We start from the raw sequence: 20,759 nt of genomic DNA, 5'->3' as shown, positions 1-20,759 counted from the left end.
TAGTTCATTTGTTATCCCTATGGTATGGAGCACTGCATCATCAAACTATAAAAGTATAAATAATTAACAAAGTATCTGCATGGCATATATTACTAATAAATACGAGCTACCTGTGTGGACACCCTTATTTTAAAGGTGATCAGGAATCCGGCTAGGCCCATTTACCATATGGCTTAGGGCAGTTGAGAATTTTGAGGAGATCATTATGAAAGCACAAATCAAGGGATTAGTACGTGGTTATCATCAACTAATGAAGGTTTTCTCTTGAAAATCTTTAAATAACCACCCCCACTCTCAAGGAATAGGGGAAGCAAAAGAAATATAGATCTCAACTTTTGTAACACCATTAACAAAGATAAGTGTAGATGTAGGCATCTTTTTTGGCGGAACCACGATAAAATTTGTGTCTTGTTATCTTTATTTTTCGTGATATTTTACTTATTATTGGTGTTCTTTGTTTGATAAATGGATTATGGCATCAACACAACATGTGTATTAATTTTGGTCCTGACATTGATGTACATGAATGATATATATGCAATGAGCAAAAATTGTGTGGACCCTCATAAATGGTCCACGTGGGCTTGATGGTATACTCAACAGCACAACTTCTCTGTTAGGCATGCATGTTCTCAGCAAATGACACCCAGACTGAACCTTTTGTATTAACAGACTTAGCCCGGGTTCATAGCCAGGGCACGCAACATGGTATGTGGGCTAAGCCCCACTGTAAGCCTGACATCAGCTGGAAACAAGCCTAGCCGGATCTCACTGAATTCGAAGGTAGACTCCAGCGACTTGATCCCCCACAGTACGTATGCAACCACCGAACTAAAAAATGGTGTAGTCTCAAACATCAAACCAATCTATCACTGAAACTCTCATTCTGTGTGTTATGATGTAGAGTAACAACATTATTATCATCATTATGCGTGTTATTCCGTGGAGTTGGGATATTCAAAAGATTGATTTTTAAGAGTGTCTTGGATATATTTTCTTCCGTTTTTGCCATGACACTACACTTATTTGTAGATAAATAAATATTTTAGTGTTTACTGTTAAGATTCATGGGATTTTAAGATTTTCAATTGTTCAGTACGCGCGAATACGCCATTAATAGTAATAACTTAGCTACTCATAATTAGTATTAGTCAATCATGTGAGAGTAGTTATTATTATTTTTTGCTAGGTAAGATGAAATTATATTACCGTAAAAGTTGCATGTACAAGAGTTGAGAAATTTATGGTGCCAAAAGCAAAAGTTTCTACTTTTACAGCCAAATCAAAACGTATAATAGGTAATCTCTGGCACCTCCCATTTATGCAGCCATGGAGGTTTGCCTTAATACAAATTTGGATTGTTGGTGGTCTGCTTAACTCCTACATTGGCTGCAATAATGCGCTGAAATTCACCTCCTCCAAGTCTTTGGTGATTTTGTGGCCGGATATCATCCCTGTTGTAGTCTCCACTTTGTTTACATATGCCACGCACGGTACCTTCCCTGTATTGAAAGCAGTTCCCGCTGCAACAGAATCGGTTTCCACCCATAAAGAATGCCAACTTCTTGTTACTGGCTCCTTGGTGCTTTCCAATATAGCCGAGCATGCTGCAATATAATTTGTTGTGTTGTCAATGTTTCTGTTGTATACTAATAAGAATCTTCCACTGGAGTCTCTGAAGGTAGAACCCACCCCAGCTGGGCCTGGGTTGCCTTTTGCCGCTCTGTCAGTGTTTATCTTAATGCAATCTCCAACAGGTAGGCGGTAGCAACCAGTTGCAAGGCTTAATTTTCGGTGCAGGTCCTGGCTTGAGGTCAAGGCCCCAAGTCTTCATGATGAGTTTATCATGCGTGGAATTGTAAGTATACCCGTTTGATAGGTGAGCAGTTGTGTTAAAATGCACATATATAAATTTCTGATAGAAAGGTATACTCTGTTTCGGTGTGTCCAAATGGCAACCATGCCACTTCGAATTGCTGCCCACCACAAATTACTTATGAGAGGGAAACTCTTTCCTTTTGCACATGCTTCTTTGAGGTTTCGAAAGTTTGCTGTGGTTTTGAATTTGCTTGAAATCCAATTCCAAATAACTTTGGCAAGGGGGCATGTCCACTGTAGATGTTTTTTTGACTGACAGATGCAACACCTTGACACTAAGTGAATGCCCTTCCTTCTTGCTGCTTCCTGTAGTGCAGCGCAGCCATGGCGTAACTTTCAGGCTATTGCAGAGAGTTGAGGGGTGAATAAAGGGTCTCCTCGAGAGTATAATCTTGGTAAGAAAACCCTTTTGCCAAAATTCAAATCTTAGTGCGCTCAGTACTTTGGTCACCAAGCTAGATGACAAACTACATGTTTTTCCGGTAGGTAACAAAATCAAGCACAGTTTGGTACTAATGTACCATAGATAGTCACAATAGAAGTAAGTGAATACATTAAACAACGGCAGTAACAATAAATTTATGAAAGTTTTACCGAAGGAATATTTAAAGCATTGAAATCCTCATCAGTAAAGTACTTAAGACCAACCATATCAATCTGCAGAAGATGCATAGGAGTTAATCAGTCAAAAATAACAACCGCGATAATGGTAAATGGAGATACAAGCACAGAAATGTTGCATACTTTCTCCTGATAAAATATTTAAAGATACTTCAAAAGATTTAATCTGTTCCAAAAATTGTGGAAGCTCGACCTGCAGTTCAGAACGAGATTTAAGCTGCATTCAAGATTGTAAAGTGATTTGAACTGCATTATAAACTGATTTGAGCCTTCTTCTAGAATACAAAACAGAAAAGAAAAGCTAATGTATACTCAAAATATTACAACCTAATGGATTTACTTCTCCTTCTTTTTCCTCTTCTTTTTCACCCTCTATTCTTTATATCACTGTCTCTTTTTTCCTAACTTCTCTTTTCATCAGGTTCGTTCATCTCCTCTCCATCTCGCGCTCCTAGCTCTCCACCTGTCCCAATCCCTATATGGCAGTTCTCGGCAGTTAGGTTACTGCGGACCTGATCCCTTGCATCATGTCTCCTCTTCGCTACTCTGCGTACGACCCCTTTGCTACATATGACTCCACATGTTATCAATATGTCCTATACAGATGCCCCTCTCGGTCCCGTTGACATTCCGCGGTATCATTTATGGTCCGCGGACCGTCTCGGATTCGAGAATCCACCCAAACCTCCCCCTCAAAATATTCCATCTGTGGCACATACCTCCTTTGCACGTGCGCCATCATTACATCCACATGTCCAAGGCGCACGTGTATGGAACCTGTCTTTTTGGCGCACGCGCATCGAACCTGCCTTTTCGATTTTTGAGGACCCACGTGTCCTTTTTCCTCTGGTCTTTTTTTCTTATGATATTACGTTTTTACCCCTGTCGCTTAGTATCCCGCTCAAACATCTCTCTTTCTTCAAAACCCCACTTTTGCATCTAAACCCTCTCACTTTTCTCACTTTGCTCAATCTTTCTCACTATTCTTCGTTTTCGGTGGATCTTTAGTCGCTCAAGGTTCGAGTTTTCCTCACTGTTCTTCGATTTCGTTGCTCTTTGCTGCTTATTACCTCAGGTTTGTCTTCATCCCCTTTGTTCCTGTCATTTGTACCCGATTAATCTTATTCGCGTTACTGTTCCTTCCTTTCCCTTCGTGGTTTATTTTCCCCCTTGTTACCTCAGTTGGGGCTCTCCAATTTGTTTGATTATATCATGTCGAAATCCAAATCGGTGAGTACCTCAGGTACTCGATCCGATGGATCAGCGTCCTCCACCTCCAGATCTAGCGGTCATATCGCGGAACGATTTGAGTCAACGGCTTCTGACACTTCTAGCCCTGCCACAGAACCTTCCACTTCAGGAAGGAAAGCCACTCTTCCTCACCCCCCCCCCCCCCCTCTTCATACCACCAGACCCAACTTAGATGCGGTTAAAAAGGCTGCTACGGCATCCCGGCCGATGTGATCTTGAGCAAACGCGTGCGGCGTCACCCATTTCCCACATCTAGTCAAAGCTGCGACCGGTTGTCTCATCAAGCTACGTAGGTCGGATAGCTTGAGCTTCGGTTTTTTAACTCCTCACGGATGTCAAGGTATGTAACCACTTCAACATCCCCCCATGCCAAGGCATTGGTAACTTTTGGCGCATCCTATACGCCACGAATCACTACAACGAAACCAATTCATCCAAAATCCAACTCTGCGATATAATAGCTCATTATTATATAAAGAAATAAAAGCACCAAATTTGGTAGTGTAGGATATCAATCCTTTTGTACACGTCCACAGAAGAAGTCATTTGTCCTCCACATTACTACCTCTGACAAAGTGTGACATTATTATCCGTTATATGTGTCCGGTAGTTTTCTATATGCGGATCTTTCATTTGAAGTTTCTCTAAGGCATCTTAGTTTCCTTACTAGTGGTACGTAACATCTTTTGGTTCGCAGTGCCCTTTCCTAACTTGCTTTTAACTTGTCTTTCTTCTGTGACACAGGTTGGAGCCCTGATTCAGCGATCTAAAATTTACACCGGCGTCTCATCATGAGCAACTTTCCAAAGGCTCCGTGATTTGGGAAATGCCCAATGTGAAGTTCTTGGTATAGATCCAGAAAAGGGCAACCCTCTTCTCCTTGATCCTTCGTTGAAAAACATTGGTAAATATTAAGGTCCACTCTACCGCCCAGCACCACCTAAAGAAAGACTTCCCAAATCCTCCCCTTGCCCTAAAAGAAAGGCCTACAAGTCCTTCAAGTACACCAATAAGATATACCATTCCAAAGTCGTTGCCCAACGAGCTGCCGCCCAATCTCATACTACTACTCCTAATACCGCCCCCTCTTCCTACTCTGCCATGGCGGATTGGGAAGACGACTTTGCTCAACCCTCATCCACTGTAAATGAAGTTGCCATGGCCACTAATAAGCTCAAACTTTGGGAAAGTGACTCGGATGGGGAGGAGGCCACCGCAGTTGCGGCCAAGAGTCCCCCAGCCAAAAAGGCTAGGACCGCTACTCCGGCCTTCACTGAAACAATATATGTACCATCGCGGCCTATTGCTCCTGCGCGCCGTCCTGGTAAAGACCCCTACCCATCTGGGCCTTTGCCATCTGGTGCCATTGACATATGGCACCCTCAATTCAGGGCCAGGGATCGGGATATAACAATTCGCGACAAATTTCTAGATAACATTTCATTGCGGCCTCTCTTTTCTTCAGCTCGCATCTTCCCAAAGATCAAGCATATGGAGACTCTGGCACGTTCGCTTCGCATAGAGCATCCATCTACCACGGTTAGGAAAAGGTTTAAAATTTTCCCCTTGTATCCTATATTTTCATTTGGATAGTTTAGTAACCAATCATTCTTTTCAGCTGAGTTTGGACATTGGCTATGTGGTGCGTGGCTTAACCAACATGCTAGAATCGCTGGAGACCATGAAGCAAGAGATTGAAGGCCCTGATGGCTGGAAGGCTAAATATGCCAAGTTGGAGAAGGATCGTGATGATCTTCGAATTATAGCCGTGAGGCTCAAAAGGCGCTCCAGCTGGCTGAAGACAAGCATCGCGACTATGTGGCCGGTGTGACATCCAAACTTGAGGGCCAAAAAGCGGCGGGTAAGATAGCCACTCAAGCTGCTGTAGACAAGGCCGTGACGGAGGCTGCGGAACATTTTCATAGTCTACTGAGAAGAAGATTAGTCGTGAACTTAAACAACAGCTCGAAGAGCTCGCTGCGTCTGGCCGTCTTCTTCCCGTTCCCCCTCCAGTAGCGGATATTCCAACCTCTGCTCCCATGCCCGCTCCCTCTCCAATCACCTCCCCCACTGATGCTGCTACTCAAGTGATGCCTCTACCCACATCCAGTGTGGTTGCCTCTCCCATTGATTTGGATAATGATCATCCTTCCTCTGGTGAAGGGGATTTGGCGTCCACTCAGAAGGATGCGACCGAAAGGCAGCAGTAACTCATTGGAATTTATGTCTTTGTCTAAGTGAAACTTGTGTTTTTGTAATCCCTATACTTTGACTTATTGCACTTTTTGTATTATATCTTTTGCCTGGTTTTCTGGGTATGCCCAGCAGGTTTTTAATGTCAATTGTTTTGCATTCCAGAGTTCTTTGTTAGCAAACCTAATTCCCATTGAATGTACTTTTGATATCCATCTTTAGCATTGGAGTTTGTTTCTGTCTCACCTAATTATGCTTCATAATTGATTTGGACATTTAGTCCGTGAAGGCTCAACCCCCCGCTGTCTTTGATCAGCTGTGAAGCCTAATGGGGGGTAGCTTATTTTGACCCCAAGTTTGATTTGGACCTTAGTCCTGAAGGTTCCTCCCCCGTTGCGTTTTTTGAGCGGTCTTTGGAAGTTCTGATGAGGGCAACTCATTTTGCCCCCCCAGTTTGATCCGGACGTTTTGAATGATCCGTCGGAAGGACTCCCGTTGTCTTTGGAATCTTGAAGTGAATGGGGGCAGCTGGGCTCATTTTGCCCTGTTGGTTTGATTTGGGCGTGTAGTCCGCTAAGGGATCATCTGGTTTGATTCAATGTCTTTTTGAAGCGGTGGAAGTAGCCTGAAGCCTAATGTGGGACAACTCATTTTGCCCCTGGATTGATTCAGGCTCGCGGCTCTTTGGATCCTGAAACTGAAAGCAACCATTCATCCGGATGGCTCTCTTTGGGCCGGTCTTTGGAGCCCTGATAAGGGCAACTCATTTTGCCCCCGTGTTGATTCGGACGTTCCGTCCGTGAAGGGCTCCTCAATCTTATATTCTATTGTTTCTCAATCGTTGCCCCTGCTGGCGTCTCAATCTTGTAGGTGCCAGAAGTTCTCTTCTCTGTCACGACATACGGTCCTTCCCAATTGGGTCCTAGTTTGCCGTCATTCTCCTTCTTAGTGGCTGGGGTAACCCTTCGCAGCACCAAATCCCCAATCATGAATGCACACGGCTTTACTCGTCTATCATACTGTCTCTGTAGCCTTTGATGGTACTCCTCCAATCGCATGCGAGCTATATCTTTTTTTTTCCTCAATGGCTAATATCTTCTCATTTAGTCCTATTTCCACAGCCCTGGTTCTTGTCATTTTCTCTATCATTTCCACAGGTATGACATCCTCTACTCCATATGCCATTGCGAATGGTGATTCATTCATGGAGGTTCGTGGTGTGGTACGATAAGCCCATAAAACATGATTCAATTCATCAGCCCACGCTCCCTTTCTGTCCTCCAACTTTCTCTTTAAATTGTCCATGATGATTTTGTTTGATGCTTCCGCTTGACCATTCCCCTCCGGATTGTATGGCGTAGAGAACCCTTGTTTCACTTTGTAGGCTTGAAGGAATTGGCGACCTTTCCCGATGAAATTGTGTTCCATTATCCGCAATGATTGTATATGGCAATCGAATCTGCATATGATGTTCTCCCAAAGGAACTTCTTCACATTCTCTTCTTTGACTTCTGTAGTGCCACTCCCTCCACCCACTTGGTGAAATAATCGGTGGCGGCCGATAAATCTTCTTTTTTGCTTGCCATGGGCAAGGGCCCCACTATATCCGGTGCCCACATGGCGAATGGCCACGGACTAAACACATTATGCAGTGGCTCAGCTGGGGAATGTATGAGTTGTGCAAACCTCTGGCATTTCTCACAAGTTATTGTATACTCTGTCGCATCCCTCTTCATATGGGGCCAAAAATACCCCTGAGATATCAATCTGTGAGTTGTTGTTCGTCCAACTGAGTGACTTCCACAATCACCTTCATGTACCTCGGCTAAGACTTCTTGCACCTGCTGTGGCCCTATGCATCTCAACAGTGGCTCGCTGAAACTCTTCCTGTACAAATTCCCATATAACAGAACATATCTCTGACTTACTTGCTCCATCTTTCGTCTCTCCTTTTTATTCTCTATCTCTACTCCCATCAGAAAAGTTTTTATAGGCGTCATCCAACCTGCCTCCTTCTCAATGGTGAGCCATATACCCTCCTCTTCTGATGTACTTGGCCTGCTCAACACCCTCACTTCAATAGAAGCGACGACCCTACGTTCACGGAAGCACAAAGCAGACCACATATGCTAAAGCGTCAAGATATGCGTTTTCACCGCGCCCAAATAGGCAAACTGAATCTTTTTGAACTTGCTGACTTTTCGTTGTAGAACCTCTAGATATCGCGCCATCCTTGGGCAACGTGCCACAAACCCCCATTCATCAGACAAATAACCAAGTTAAAGTCAGAGAACACCGATAACTCGCTTACTCCCAGATCTTGTGCCAAATCTAAACCTGCTATCACTGCTTCATATTCAGACTCATTATTAGAAGCCATGAATCCCAGTTTCATTGACAACTCCAACCTTGTGTTCTCAGGAGTCACCAAAACAACGCCAATTCCATTCCCTGTATCTGTATGATCCATCCGCAAATACTCTCCATCCATTGCGCATATCCCAAGGATCCAAGGGATCTCGTTTAGATTCTCCCTCCTGGTCCATGACCATTTCCTCTCTCCAAGTGGGATCCTCGGCCGAAAATTATGCTAGGAACTCCGCCATGGCTTGCGCCTTTTCCGCCATTCTAATCTGATATTGGATTTTGTAACAACTAAGCATCACTGCCCATTTTAGCATTCTGCCTGACTTTTCTGCCTTCAACGCTTGCTTGAGGGGCAGATTTGTTATCACCACTACTGAGTGAGCCTCGAAATAGGGCTTCAACTTCAATGCAGAGAATATCAACGCCAAGGCATACTTCTCAATTCTACTGTATCGCGTCTCTGCGTCTAGCATGGTTTACTATGAAAGTAAACTGGCTTCTCTACTTTTTCTATAACACGCACCAGAACTGAGCTTATCACGTACTCTGAAACCCCCAAATAAAGATACAATTTCTCTCCTTGCTCCTGTCGCGATAGCAAAGGTGCTTGTCCTAAATAAACCTTCAACTCCTGAAAGGCTTCTTCACACTTAGTGGTCCATCAAAAAATGGCGTTTTTCCTCAAAGAACCGATCTAACAAATACCGTGATTTGTCCAATGATTTAGATATAAATATGTTCAATGCCGCAACCCTTCCTACCAACCGTTGCACCTCTTTCACATTCTGAGGGGACGGCATCTCAACCAGTGATCTAATCTGCTCAGGATTGGCCTCTATTCCACGGTACATGACTATGTAACCCAAGAACTTTCCTGAAGTTACCCCGAATGTGTATTTCTTGGGGTTAAGTTTCAGCCTATGCCTCCGGAGTATGTGAAAAGTTTCTTGGAGACCCCTCAAATGTTCCTCTTCTGACATGCTTTTTTCCACCATATCATCAATATATATTTCCATGCCCTTCCTAATCTTGTCTTCAAACATTTTTTCCCCCAACCGCTGAAATATAGCCCCCGCATTCTTCAAACCAAAAGGCATTCTTGTATAGCAGTAAGTACTTCTTTCCCCCACGAAGGTTGTCTTCTCCTGATCTGGGCCAAACATCGCGACCTGGTTATATCCCATGGACGCATCCATGAAAGAAAACACCTTGAAACTAGCAATTCTATCCACTAACTCATCCACTCGCGGCATAGGATAACAGTCTTTTGGGCACTCTTTATTCACGTGTGTAAAGTCAACACACATTCTGACCTTGTCGTTCTTTTTTGGAACAACGATAACGTTGGACAGCCATTCCGTACATTCCACATCCCTGATTATCCCCGCGCCCTTAAGCCGTATAACCTCCTCGCGAATCCCCTCCACGTATTTCACTACACCATAATAGGATATTTGCAACACGCACCTTTTTTGATTTGCAACGGTTATTTACCGTTAGTAAATTTCCAACGCTAAATAAGCGTTGGCAATATTGTAAAGCGTTACTTTATTACAAGTATCCCCGTGTTTATAACAACTCTATGAGAATGATTTTGATGTCTTAAGGCACTTTATTACAAGTATGACACTTATCAGGATTGCTATTGTATGTTGTCCCCGTAAGAAATAATGGAAATTGCTTTGAGAAGAAAGATCGACTCCGTACTTTAATTTCTAAAATGGTGTAAATATCGTTCGTGACATGTCAACATCATTCCTATCTTATAATTTTGTCAATATAACATACTTTTGTTTTAGCTTTCTTAATATTCATATATAATTTCTTTGTGTGACACTGACAATCAATCTAATAAAGAATCTATATGTATTATGATTCATATATAATTTCTCATTTTTTACTATTGTTTCTTTGTCTGTGCAGGAAGGAGGGGATAATTTGGATGCACAAATTGAATCTTTATTGAATGTAGAGAAACAAAGTAGACTTGCTGAGAATGTTTCTGCTACTAAGAAAGCTGTCATTGATATCATTCAACTCATTCGGAACGCGTGCTTGGAAAACTCTTAATGAATGTGATCCTCATATTGTCCAAACGAAGAGGCCGTTTTAAACAGGTATTTTTTTTTTTTCGATTGATTTAATATAATATAAATCTCAAATCTAGTTCCATGTTGTTATTTGGTGTTAAACAGTCACATTGCTATGGTCCGAAAAAGCTATGCAATATATAGATGACCGCACTGATATTGAAGCTCGTGTAGAATTAATCAAAACGCTAAACGATGTATCTCTTTGGGAAGGTAAGCGTGAATTAATAAATTGCAAAGTTATTTTCTCTTTTAACAAGTAATTTCTCTTGGAAGGTTACTAATGAGTTGTGTTGGGCATTTTTGTTTCTCCTCGTGTAGATTTATGTTGAATCGAGCGTGCCACGATTGATAAAAACTGGCGAAGATCAAGGAATCTCGTGGCCTTATTGCCGAGGTCACGACTTGATGCGTGAAATTCTTTGTAAGTGATTTCACGAGCAATAGGACCTTCTGTGCTTTTCTATTGGGTATTAGTGAAAATCAGCATTTTCGTATGTTGCTTAGTTGTTGTTCTCTTTCGTGATTTTACTATTGATCACGAAGTGATTGTGTCTTTGTCGATTCTGATGTATTGAAATGTGTTGGCTGATGTTGTGCAACTCCATGATTGGCTATGACTCCTCATGTAACGCCCGTATTTTTTTAAATACGTATTTTTCTATATTAATTAATTAATTATTTATTTATTTTCAAAATTCGTCGGATTGGACTCGAAATACGTGGGCCTGGTTTTGGGCCCGAGTCGGTGTTGGGCTTGGGTTTCGGACCCAAGTATATAAACACTTTTTTTAGGAAATAGGGTTCATAAAATAATAAAATATATTAAAAATGGAGGCAGAGAGAAGTCGGTTTTCTTTGAGCGTTGGAGCCAATTTAATCGGGCTAGGAGGATTAAGTAGGGAGTCGTTCATCTTGGTGAGTAGCTATTTAGCTATTTCACCGGATTTATGGTTTTCCTCAGATCGGATTATACCGACTAAAGTTTCGCCTATTAATACCGTTAGTTATATTGTTGTGTTGGACTTCGTGTTTTTTGTATTATTCCACTTTGTTAAATTTCGTTTTCGTAATTAAACCTGTTGAACTCAAGAGAGCGGCAATGGCGGCGTTTGTTATTTATATTGTTGTGTTAGTTGATTAAGGGTTAAGGTTAGATCGATTGGGTGTTGGGTATCTTTGAAGGGGTGTGTAGGCTGGTCTTGTCATTGCGGTGGAAGAAAGCGTCCATTTTGAGTTTGAGTTGTGGGAAAACTTCAGTTAGGTTGTTTTAGTTTAATTTAAACTATAGTGCTTTCATCTAGATACAAAAAAAATCGATGGGTTCATAGTGATTGTAGTGTGTGTGTGTGTGTGGGTTGTAATGGGGAGTGTCGAAGCTTCGTTAATGGCGGTGGCGATTCGGTGGTGGGGCTGTTTTTGGTCGATTTTGAATGGGTTGTTGGTGTGGGGATTATGAGTATTGATTGTGGAGGGTTGATGGGTTTGTTAAAGCTGGGGGGAAGCTTTAATGGAGGTCGATTTTTTATTAGATCTAGTTTTGGTGAGGTTGGGACTTGACGATTTGGGCATTTCGTGTTCATTAATGTTGTTGGGGTTTTATGGGGAGTAAAACCGGTTGGTCATTTTGAGTGGCGATTTGGAATTGGTGGGGTCGATTTTGGGGTGGTGGTGGAAGAAAATTGGGGAAGATGAACGATGCTTGATATGGTTCGGTTTGGGCTTTGGGCCTTGGGCTTAGCTAGTTTAATTGGTTGGGTCGGATTCTATTTTAGAGGGTTGGGCCCGAATATGTTCTAAAGTATTGGGCCAGTTCATTTCTATTTTTGTTCGGGCCCAATTTTAATTAAGTTTTGGGACCAGTTCATTTAAAGCTTGGACCAGTTCTATTTTGTTTTTTAGACCGAACCCCTTAACTGTTTGGGCCAGTTCAGTATAAGTTTTGGGCCCGTTTCTAATATTGCTTGGACCAGTCCATTGGACTTAAAATAGATCTTTCTGGGTCTTTACATGTTTAAACTTTCGGGTCCTAAGGTTTGGGCTTGGCCAGTTGGGTCCGAACCATGACCTTGGTCACGAGCCCATGAGCCATGCACTTTGTCCTTAGCCATGAACCATGGCTATGACCCTGGACCTGTCGAACACGAAAACGACAGTTTGACTTTGACCAGGACAGTTTGACTTTGACTTGGACAGTTTGACTTTGACTTGGACAGTTTGACTTTGACCAGGACAGTTTGACTTTGACCATCGACCGTTGACTTTGATGGTTGACTTTGACCTTTGACCATGGACGGTTGACTTTCACCTTTGACTTTGACGATGACAGTTTGGCTTTGACCATGACATGTTGAGTTTGACCTTGACCATGAGGTGTTGACCTTTGAATCGTTGAATGATTGACTTTGACCGTTATTTGTGAATGTTGACTTTTTCCAGCTTTTCATATGTTTGTTTATATGGATATATATAGTAATAAAATATTGGCCGGATATTCAGATAACTTGGTTGGTAAATTATCTAATTTAGATTTGACGTGAGTAGTGTGTAAAACATATTGGGCTTTGATTGTGGACCGTGATCTGTTTTAATTGTACTTCACGTTTTATGTTGTATATTATATAGACATATGTAGTAATAAAATGCTGTGGAAGCTTGTATAACTTTGGTTGTCATTATCTAAGAAAGATTTGACCTTGATGTTGTGTATTTTTGACACGTGACGATATTGAGATGTTAGGAGATATTATATTCCTAATACGTTATAATGTATGTGATACGTTGAAGCATTGTGACATGATATAATATGCTGGGATAGTTATATTAATGCAATATCTTGGAGAAATGTATATACACTCCATTATTTTATATGTGAGATGCTAGTATAGCATCGGTGAATATTTATTTACGGGGAGTGTGGCGTTGTCAGGCAATAATATATTGGCACGTGAAAGAATGAAAATGACTATGAGATATAATTGAGATATTTCTAGATATTATGGCTTAGTGCAATAAGGTAATTGACCCGCCGCGATATAGTAGAAATGTTTATGAGTCATTAATGTATGACAGGAATAAATTACATAACGAAAATCCTAGAACCCGACTACCACAACTCATGTGATTGGCCCCTTCCGGCGTTTTGCTTAAAAATTTGAATGGCCTTCGCCCACTACGGCGTTCGGTTAAAAATGAATGGCCGGCGCCCTCCGGCGTCTTTAATAGTGGCTTGATTATTCCGTTCGCAAAATAGAACGATGATGCATAATATTTTCTGCGAATAGTGGCGCATTTACATAATTGCTTCCGTGTGAGGATTTACGGTGTCGCGGCATCCCCGCGGGGTGATTACGCGTCGGAGTGGTTCATTATGTAAGGGGAGGCATGTGGATGTACATGTTCGGCATTGGGTAGCGATTGTGGTAGCGGGGAAACTAGGTAAGACATAGATCTGACGCGTGATTTTTAGACACGCAAAGAAAACCTTAATTAATATAATTATGGTAATATGTTTGTTAATGATGTATATGTAGATAGATGATTATATATGGTTTTGCAGAAGGGTGGGTCAAACTAATTACTTAGGCAGAGACGACCCACTCTGTGATTAAGCATGAAATGAGGTACGTATTTAATACGTTTGTTTGGTTATTTGTTTAGTTGAACCTAAGGCGCCTCGATGGAGGAACTACCTGCCTTATTTATGATGCGTATAATTTATTGTGTGGTTAGTGTGAAGTTAAGGCGCCTCAGTGGAGGAACTACCTGCCTTAATTATTATTCTTTAGGATGTTGTATTTGTCGTTGAAAGTTAAGGCGCCTCGGTAGAGGAACTAACTGCCTTATGGATGGTGTTTATAATTGTATAAGTATAGGTTGTTTTTAGGGCTACTCACACCAGCATTGTTTATAATGCTGACCCGATTTGCATGTTTGCTTATCGGGTGTGTTCATTAAATGAACATAGTTGATAAGTCTTGACAGGTTTAGTGATGAAGAAGAATTGGTTGCTGCTTGTGGTTTGCGTTAGCATTGCATCTCAGGTTGTGTTTTGTTTTCCCTTGAGGTGATATAGATTTTCAGTTGAGATAATATTATTTGTATTTTCATTTGTAAATTGTTTTATAATGAAGAGGACTTTGTTTAAGTTAAAATTTTTATTGGTTTTAATTATCCGCATATTTTAAAACTGTTTATGGGTTTTTGGGAGTGGAGAGTGCGTCACACCTCGGAGATCGAAGAGTCGGGGACAAATAATGTTTTTCCGAATTCTGTCGAAATTCGGGGTGTGACACCTCATATGGGTCTATTATGGACCATACAGTGACTATGAGTCTTACTCTTTTATCCCTCCTATATATACATATAGTTCCATTGTGTATTTCCTTACTAAAAAAAAGTTATAATGAGGCCTAAAAGGTTTCTTATTTTCGACTCTAGGTATATGAGAAGGTTTGTTTTTCTTTCGCAGCTCTTGTTCATCTTCATGTTGCACTATGACTTCATTTGGCAATTTAAGGATTGTGGATTATTGTTGTGATCTTTGATAGGGAGTGAAGTTGTCGGGATGTACAAAACTTTGCTTGGGAGTATAGAATTGTATTTTTATTTGGTTGTTTTGTATAGATGAGGTAGTTTCTTTTATCTCTTTCACTATCTTTTGAGATTTAGTCATCAAACCATAATACAAATGCTCCTGTTTTGATTAATTCGTTTCGTCCTATTTGCAAAAGCGTTGGTAATTTTCTTTGTTTCTATATGAAACCAGGAGGTTCAAATTTAGGGTAAGAAAAAAATAAAAATAATTTTTTTTACAATATCAACACATTAGTAACGGTTTTAAACCGTTGCAAAGCAAAAAAAATTACAATAATCGTTACAAATCAAACTACGCAACGCTTTTTAACCGTTACTAATTGTCACTCTGCAACGGTTAATAACCGTTGGAAAATTTGGTTTGCAACGCTTTTTAACCGTTAGTAATTGTCACTCTGCAACGGTTAATAACCGTTGGAAAATTTGGTTTGCAACGCTTGCTTTGCAACGCTTTTTAACCGTTAGTAATTGTCACTTTGCAACGGTTAATAACCGTTGGAAAATTTGGTTTGCATTGCAACGCTTTGTAACCGTTAGTAATTGTCACTTTGCAACGGTTAATAACCGTTGGAAAATTTGGTTTGCAACGGCAAAAAACCGTTGCAAATATTTCCAACACTTTACCGACGCCCTATTTGCAACGCTTAAAAAGCGTTGCGAAAATTATTCGCAACGGTTTTTTGCCGTTGCAAATAGCCTGTTATGGTGTAGTGTTTGGGTCTTACGTTTCTCATCTTTTGTCTTACAGGCTTCGCATCTTCCTTCATATGCAAGTGATGACAAGCAAACTCTGGATCTATCCCTGTGATATCTTCAATCGCCCATGCAAATATATCAGCATTCTCTGTCAATAATTGTACTAGCTTGATTTTCCATTCCTCTGGCAAGTCCGACCCGACCGAAGTAAACTTCTCTTCCTCTCCCACCCCCAGGTTCACGATCTCAATCTAATCCAGAGTTTTCGGTCCCTGAGGAGGCTCGTATCCTTCAGTCAAGTCCACCTCCTGTAATTGCTATGCTTCTCCTTTCTTGCATGTCGATTTTTCCCCTCCTGTTCCGCGGACCATATTTTTTACCGTCACCTGATGTATATTCTGCGTGGCCACTTGATCCCCCCTTATTTCGTACATCCCCCCCCCCTTCGCGGGGAAGCGGATCATCTGATAATAGGTCGATGGAATGGCTTTCATTTCATGAATCCATCTTCTCCCTAGAATGGCATTATATTGGCACCCAGTATCTACCACCATAAACCTGGTGAATACCGTCGTTAGACCTGCTGTTACTGGTAATGTTAACTCCCCTATAGGCTCTGTCATGCTACCATTGAAGCCATACAAATTGGTCTGAGGAATCTTTAACTGATCTCTATCTATGTTCATCTCTTCCATGGCCCCTTTAAATAACAGATCTACCGAACTTCCACAATCTATCAACACTCGCTTCACTAGATAATTACTCATTGCTATGGTAATCACCAAAGCATACTCATGCGGCGAAATCACTGATTCCAAGTCTTTCGGTGTGAACATTATGTTTCCTTCGCCCATCGTAATTCCCAACACTAACCACGGCGTGCTTGCTACCTCATTTACCTGCTGTAAGCTCGTTGTCTTTCTTATCTTGTCTCGGTGGGCATTTCTTCCGAGCGTCTCTCCACTGTAAATGACATTTATTGTTCCCAAGATCCTAGCAGGAGCATGCACTCTCTCTGCATGAAAAACCTCCAAGACAAATTCTCTGAGCATCCCCTTCTTAATCATTCTTTCCACCAGCCACTTCAAAGCATAACACTCGTTAGTGGCATGGTTCCTAATCTTATGATAGGCACAAAAAGGTTTCCCCTCTATCTCTCCAGGTGTATTCTGCGGTCCTTCATAATGCTGCAACCCCTTGATGAGTGGCAAGATTTCCTCTAATGGCTGTTAAGAGATGTTTGTTCTATCTCACGGTATGACTTTCTTTCGCGAATATCTCTCCTGTTCCGATCTCTAGTTCTTTCAGTCCACGATTTTCCCCACTGTAGGATCCCCCTTCTCTCTCTTCTCTCTTGCCCCTATCTCTTCGGTCATCCTTATCCACCGCCTGCACTGCCTTCCCAGATCTCTTTTGTTCCCTCTCATTTCTTTGCATTATGTCCTCGTACCGAATATATTTTTCTACCTTTGGGTATAGAGCGTGCAGAGTGGTGATTTCTATTTTGGACACCGACTCGTGGACTCTAGTCCCCTGCCTCAAGCCGTGCTGAAAGGCAATGACTGTTGTATGTTCATCCAGATTCTCCACTCTCAGGGTCTCTTCTTTGAATCTACACAGAAATTCCCTTAACGATTCCGCTGACCTCTGTTTGATGTTGAATAAGGCCGCGATATCCACTACCCTTCTTTTCTGGTGGATGAAATGGTCCACGAAGGCGCACTCTAGTTCTTCAAATCTACTGATGCTCCGCGAAGATAAGCGGTAATACCAATCCGAGGCTCCCCCCTTAAGGCTGGCAGGGAACATCATGCAGTGCAATCCATCATACTTACTTTTCTGCCACAATGGCATCTGTTGTCTAAAGTGATGCAAATGATCAGTTGGGTCGCCCTTCCCATCATACCTTTCAAATCTTGGTTGACTGAATCTCTTAGGCACCTCCAAATTCCAGATCGAATCCGCCAGTAGATTCTTATTGAGGTTAGCAACTTCCTTTTGAGCGGCACTTTGGTTCACTTTTTCAGCCGCACTGTTCACTTCTCTATCTTTCTCAATCATTGCATGTACTACCTCCAGTGTGATGCCCTCTACTGGATCTACTCCCTGGGGCTGGTATTCCTCATTTTCCCCTTCCATCTCACTGCCTCGATGATCCCCACGTTCCATGTCCTCCTGTGCGGTTTCTCTTTCCTTTCTCAACTCGGCGTTCTCGTTCCTCAACCTAACTATTTCTTCTTGCATAAGTCTGGTGGCGTCTACCGCCACATCAGATATCTCTTCCTCTCCACCCGCCTCTCTTTCTTCTCTCACAACTTTCTCTACTACCTCTCGAACAGTTTCTTTCCTAGGTCTTCCTACTCCCTTTTTTGTTATGGTGGTCATTTTATCTCGCTCTCCCCACAGACGGTGCCAAAATGTATACTCAAAATATTACAACCTAATGGATTTACTTATCCTTCTTTTTCCTCTTCTTTTTCACCCTCTATTCTTTATATATTGTCTCTTTTTTCCTAACTTCTCTTTTCATCAGGTTCGTTCATATCCTCTCCATCTCGCGCTCCTCAGCTCTCCACCTGTCCCACTCCCTATATGGCGTTTTCGGTTAGGTTAGGTTACCAAGGGACGATCCGTTGCATCATGTCTCCTCTTCGCTACTCTGCGTACAACCCCTTTGCTACCTATGACTCCACATGTCATCAATATGTCCTATACATCTAACATAGTAAAAAATTAGTAATTCGAACTCTAAGTTACATTGACACGGAAACATATCCGACACGGATACGGAGTGTTTGACACGGCGAAATATCAAAAACTAAGGTATATCACATACAATATGTGTCCGTGTGTATCCAGTACGGACACGTGGATACATATCCGACACCAGATTATTTTTGAAATAGGGTGTGTCCATGTAACATAGTTCGAACTTGATAAACTCAGACACCAGATTATTTTTGAAATAGGGTGTGTCCATGTAACATAGTTCGAACTTGATAAACTTATAGGTCATGTTTGACGGGGTGAGTATACTAACCTATTCGTCCAATACAAGCTATATCCATCATTAATAAGGTAATGTGCATCAGATGACATCCCAAACTGTTCGGGTAGTGGTGTTCAGGCCTTGAATGCTTCATCTTTGCTCTTAAAGGCGTACACCAATTGGCCCGTTTGTGTGTGCCACACAGGAAAGATAAGCACCAAACATCCCTTAGAGCTCTAACAATTACTAAATTGTGTTCTTAATCTTGGACCTTAGATCTGATGCCTAGCCAAGCTTTAAAAATGCAAATAAAACTAAAAGGAAAGTTAACGGAAAAAAACTGATGTCACCATAATCAAATGAATTCACATGGTCCAAGACATATATCTCAAGCCATGCCAATACCAAGAAGCGTGCCTCCGCCCTCAGGAAGATAACCACTGATGGCCAGCCAGGCAAGCAATAAGAGGCAATAATTTTCTTTCCGATTTCTTGTTGTTGTTCTTATCAAGAGGTGATGAAGAAAATTAATTCCAATTATTATGGTCATACCGACCCTAAAGGATCGAGAAAGCATATTGACAAATCATCAAAATCTTCTTACGAAGAGGCACGGAAGCTCTTAGGTAAATTAACTGAAAATAGGATATTGATTATGTGCTCCCATCCCAAAGGTGGATGAGATGAATACTTATGAAACCCTCCTTGCTGGTGGATGGGGAAGTATGGCTAGTACAAACAACACCTTTTAGCCAAAAGGTGATCACGTCCAAATATGGCATGGCTATTTCAATTGGTGTCCATATGACATCAGTTTTGGAAAGGCATCATCACTGTGTGGCCTAATGTTTCCAGAGAAGTTGTGTATCACCCAACATTTGTGGAAGTTACTTAAACTAAGTACACTTACAACTACTGTTTGAAACTTGCTATGATGGAAGTGTTTTTGGATCAGACTCGTTCTAAGTAATGAGTCCACACTCAACACCAAAAACATAAAAAATAAAATCAAACATTGAACACCTTTGTCCAAGTGCGTTCTAAACCCACTCCAGGGCAAGGAAAAGATCGATTAAATCAGACATTCAGACCTCTTCTAGCATAAACAACCTAAGATTCCAAAGTGTCTATTGAAAGAAATAAAAACAAAAAAAAGAGGAAGTCATATATCCACGTATGTGTGTGCTTGTATCTCTGTGAACATAGATAAAAATAAATAAATAAATAAATAAAAATCAAGATGACGAAAAGTAGAGATGCTTACACTCCAGGAAAATAGCGGAACCATAGGCAACTGGCAAAACAGCATGTCCTCCTGTGGAGATTTCTTGAATTATGTTGCACATACCAGTGTTTGGATTGAGAGCATACCAATTCATCCTTTTGCCTTTTGCTATAGTGCAAAAGTATATTAAGCAGCAGCTCGTCTCCTCCTCAGAGCTCATACTCGTTTTCTCAGGAGGGGACATAATAACATCCCCCTCGAGGTTCATCATCGTATTCTCCTCCTCGACGCCGCCTGCCATCTTCAATTTCTTTGCCTCACGGTTTTCCATGTCTATTGGGAACGATGAGAAACAAAGATGTTTTTTCTCACTCTTCCTGACTTCCTCATTCTCATTATCTTTCGGAGCCCATAAGGTAACTGATGGGCTCGCTAGCATTCCTCATTTGTTTTTGTTCTTCTAACTTTCATCAAATCAGCTCAATTATTTGTGGTTATTTGTGTGACAGTCACCTATTCCACCCCAACTTGGGGGGGGGGGGGGGGTCCTAGCTGCTTGCGTCTCAAGTAACAACCTCTAACATGCCTACAGGCTACCAGCACGGATGTCCCCAGCATACCTTCGGTGCTACCTTAAAGCTAGCTATCCCTTCAAAGCATTTATTTAACTTCGTGTGAAGCAGCTGACTTTTACATTTCGGAGGACTCAGCAGAACAAGTACAGGGGCACTGTTCTGGTCAGCTCCTAAAAGGTTTTCTCCCGGTTGAGTTCAAGGCTGATGATTCTAGTCATCTTCAATTTCTCATGGCGGCATCAGTATTGTGAGCGCAGGTGCCGACTAGCAAAGTCGGT

General features: G+C 41.7%; 1 long non-coding RNA gene across 1 annotated transcript; it reads right to left on the bottom strand.

Annotated features, from left to right (window-relative positions):
* Positions 1-1,484: 1,484 nt before the first annotated feature.
* Positions 1,485-20,435, bottom strand: LOC147482912 (uncharacterized). The gene is made up of 3 exons (XR_015206155.1): positions 19,946-20,435; positions 2,473-2,535; positions 1,485-2,255 (listed from the first exon to the last, which is right to left on the bottom strand). It is a non-coding gene; the product is annotated as an uncharacterized LOC147482912 (long non-coding RNA).
* Between the last annotated feature and the right edge of the window lie 324 nt (positions 20,436-20,759).

This window comes from Coptis chinensis, chromosome 8, assembly GCF_015680905.1.
Source record: "Coptis chinensis isolate HL-2020 chromosome 8, ASM1568090v1, whole genome shotgun sequence".
NCBI lineage: Eukaryota > Viridiplantae > Streptophyta > Magnoliopsida > Ranunculales > Ranunculaceae > Coptis > Coptis chinensis.
The sequence above is the reverse complement of the archived record's forward strand: the minus strand, read 5'-3'. Positions and strand labels throughout refer to the sequence as shown.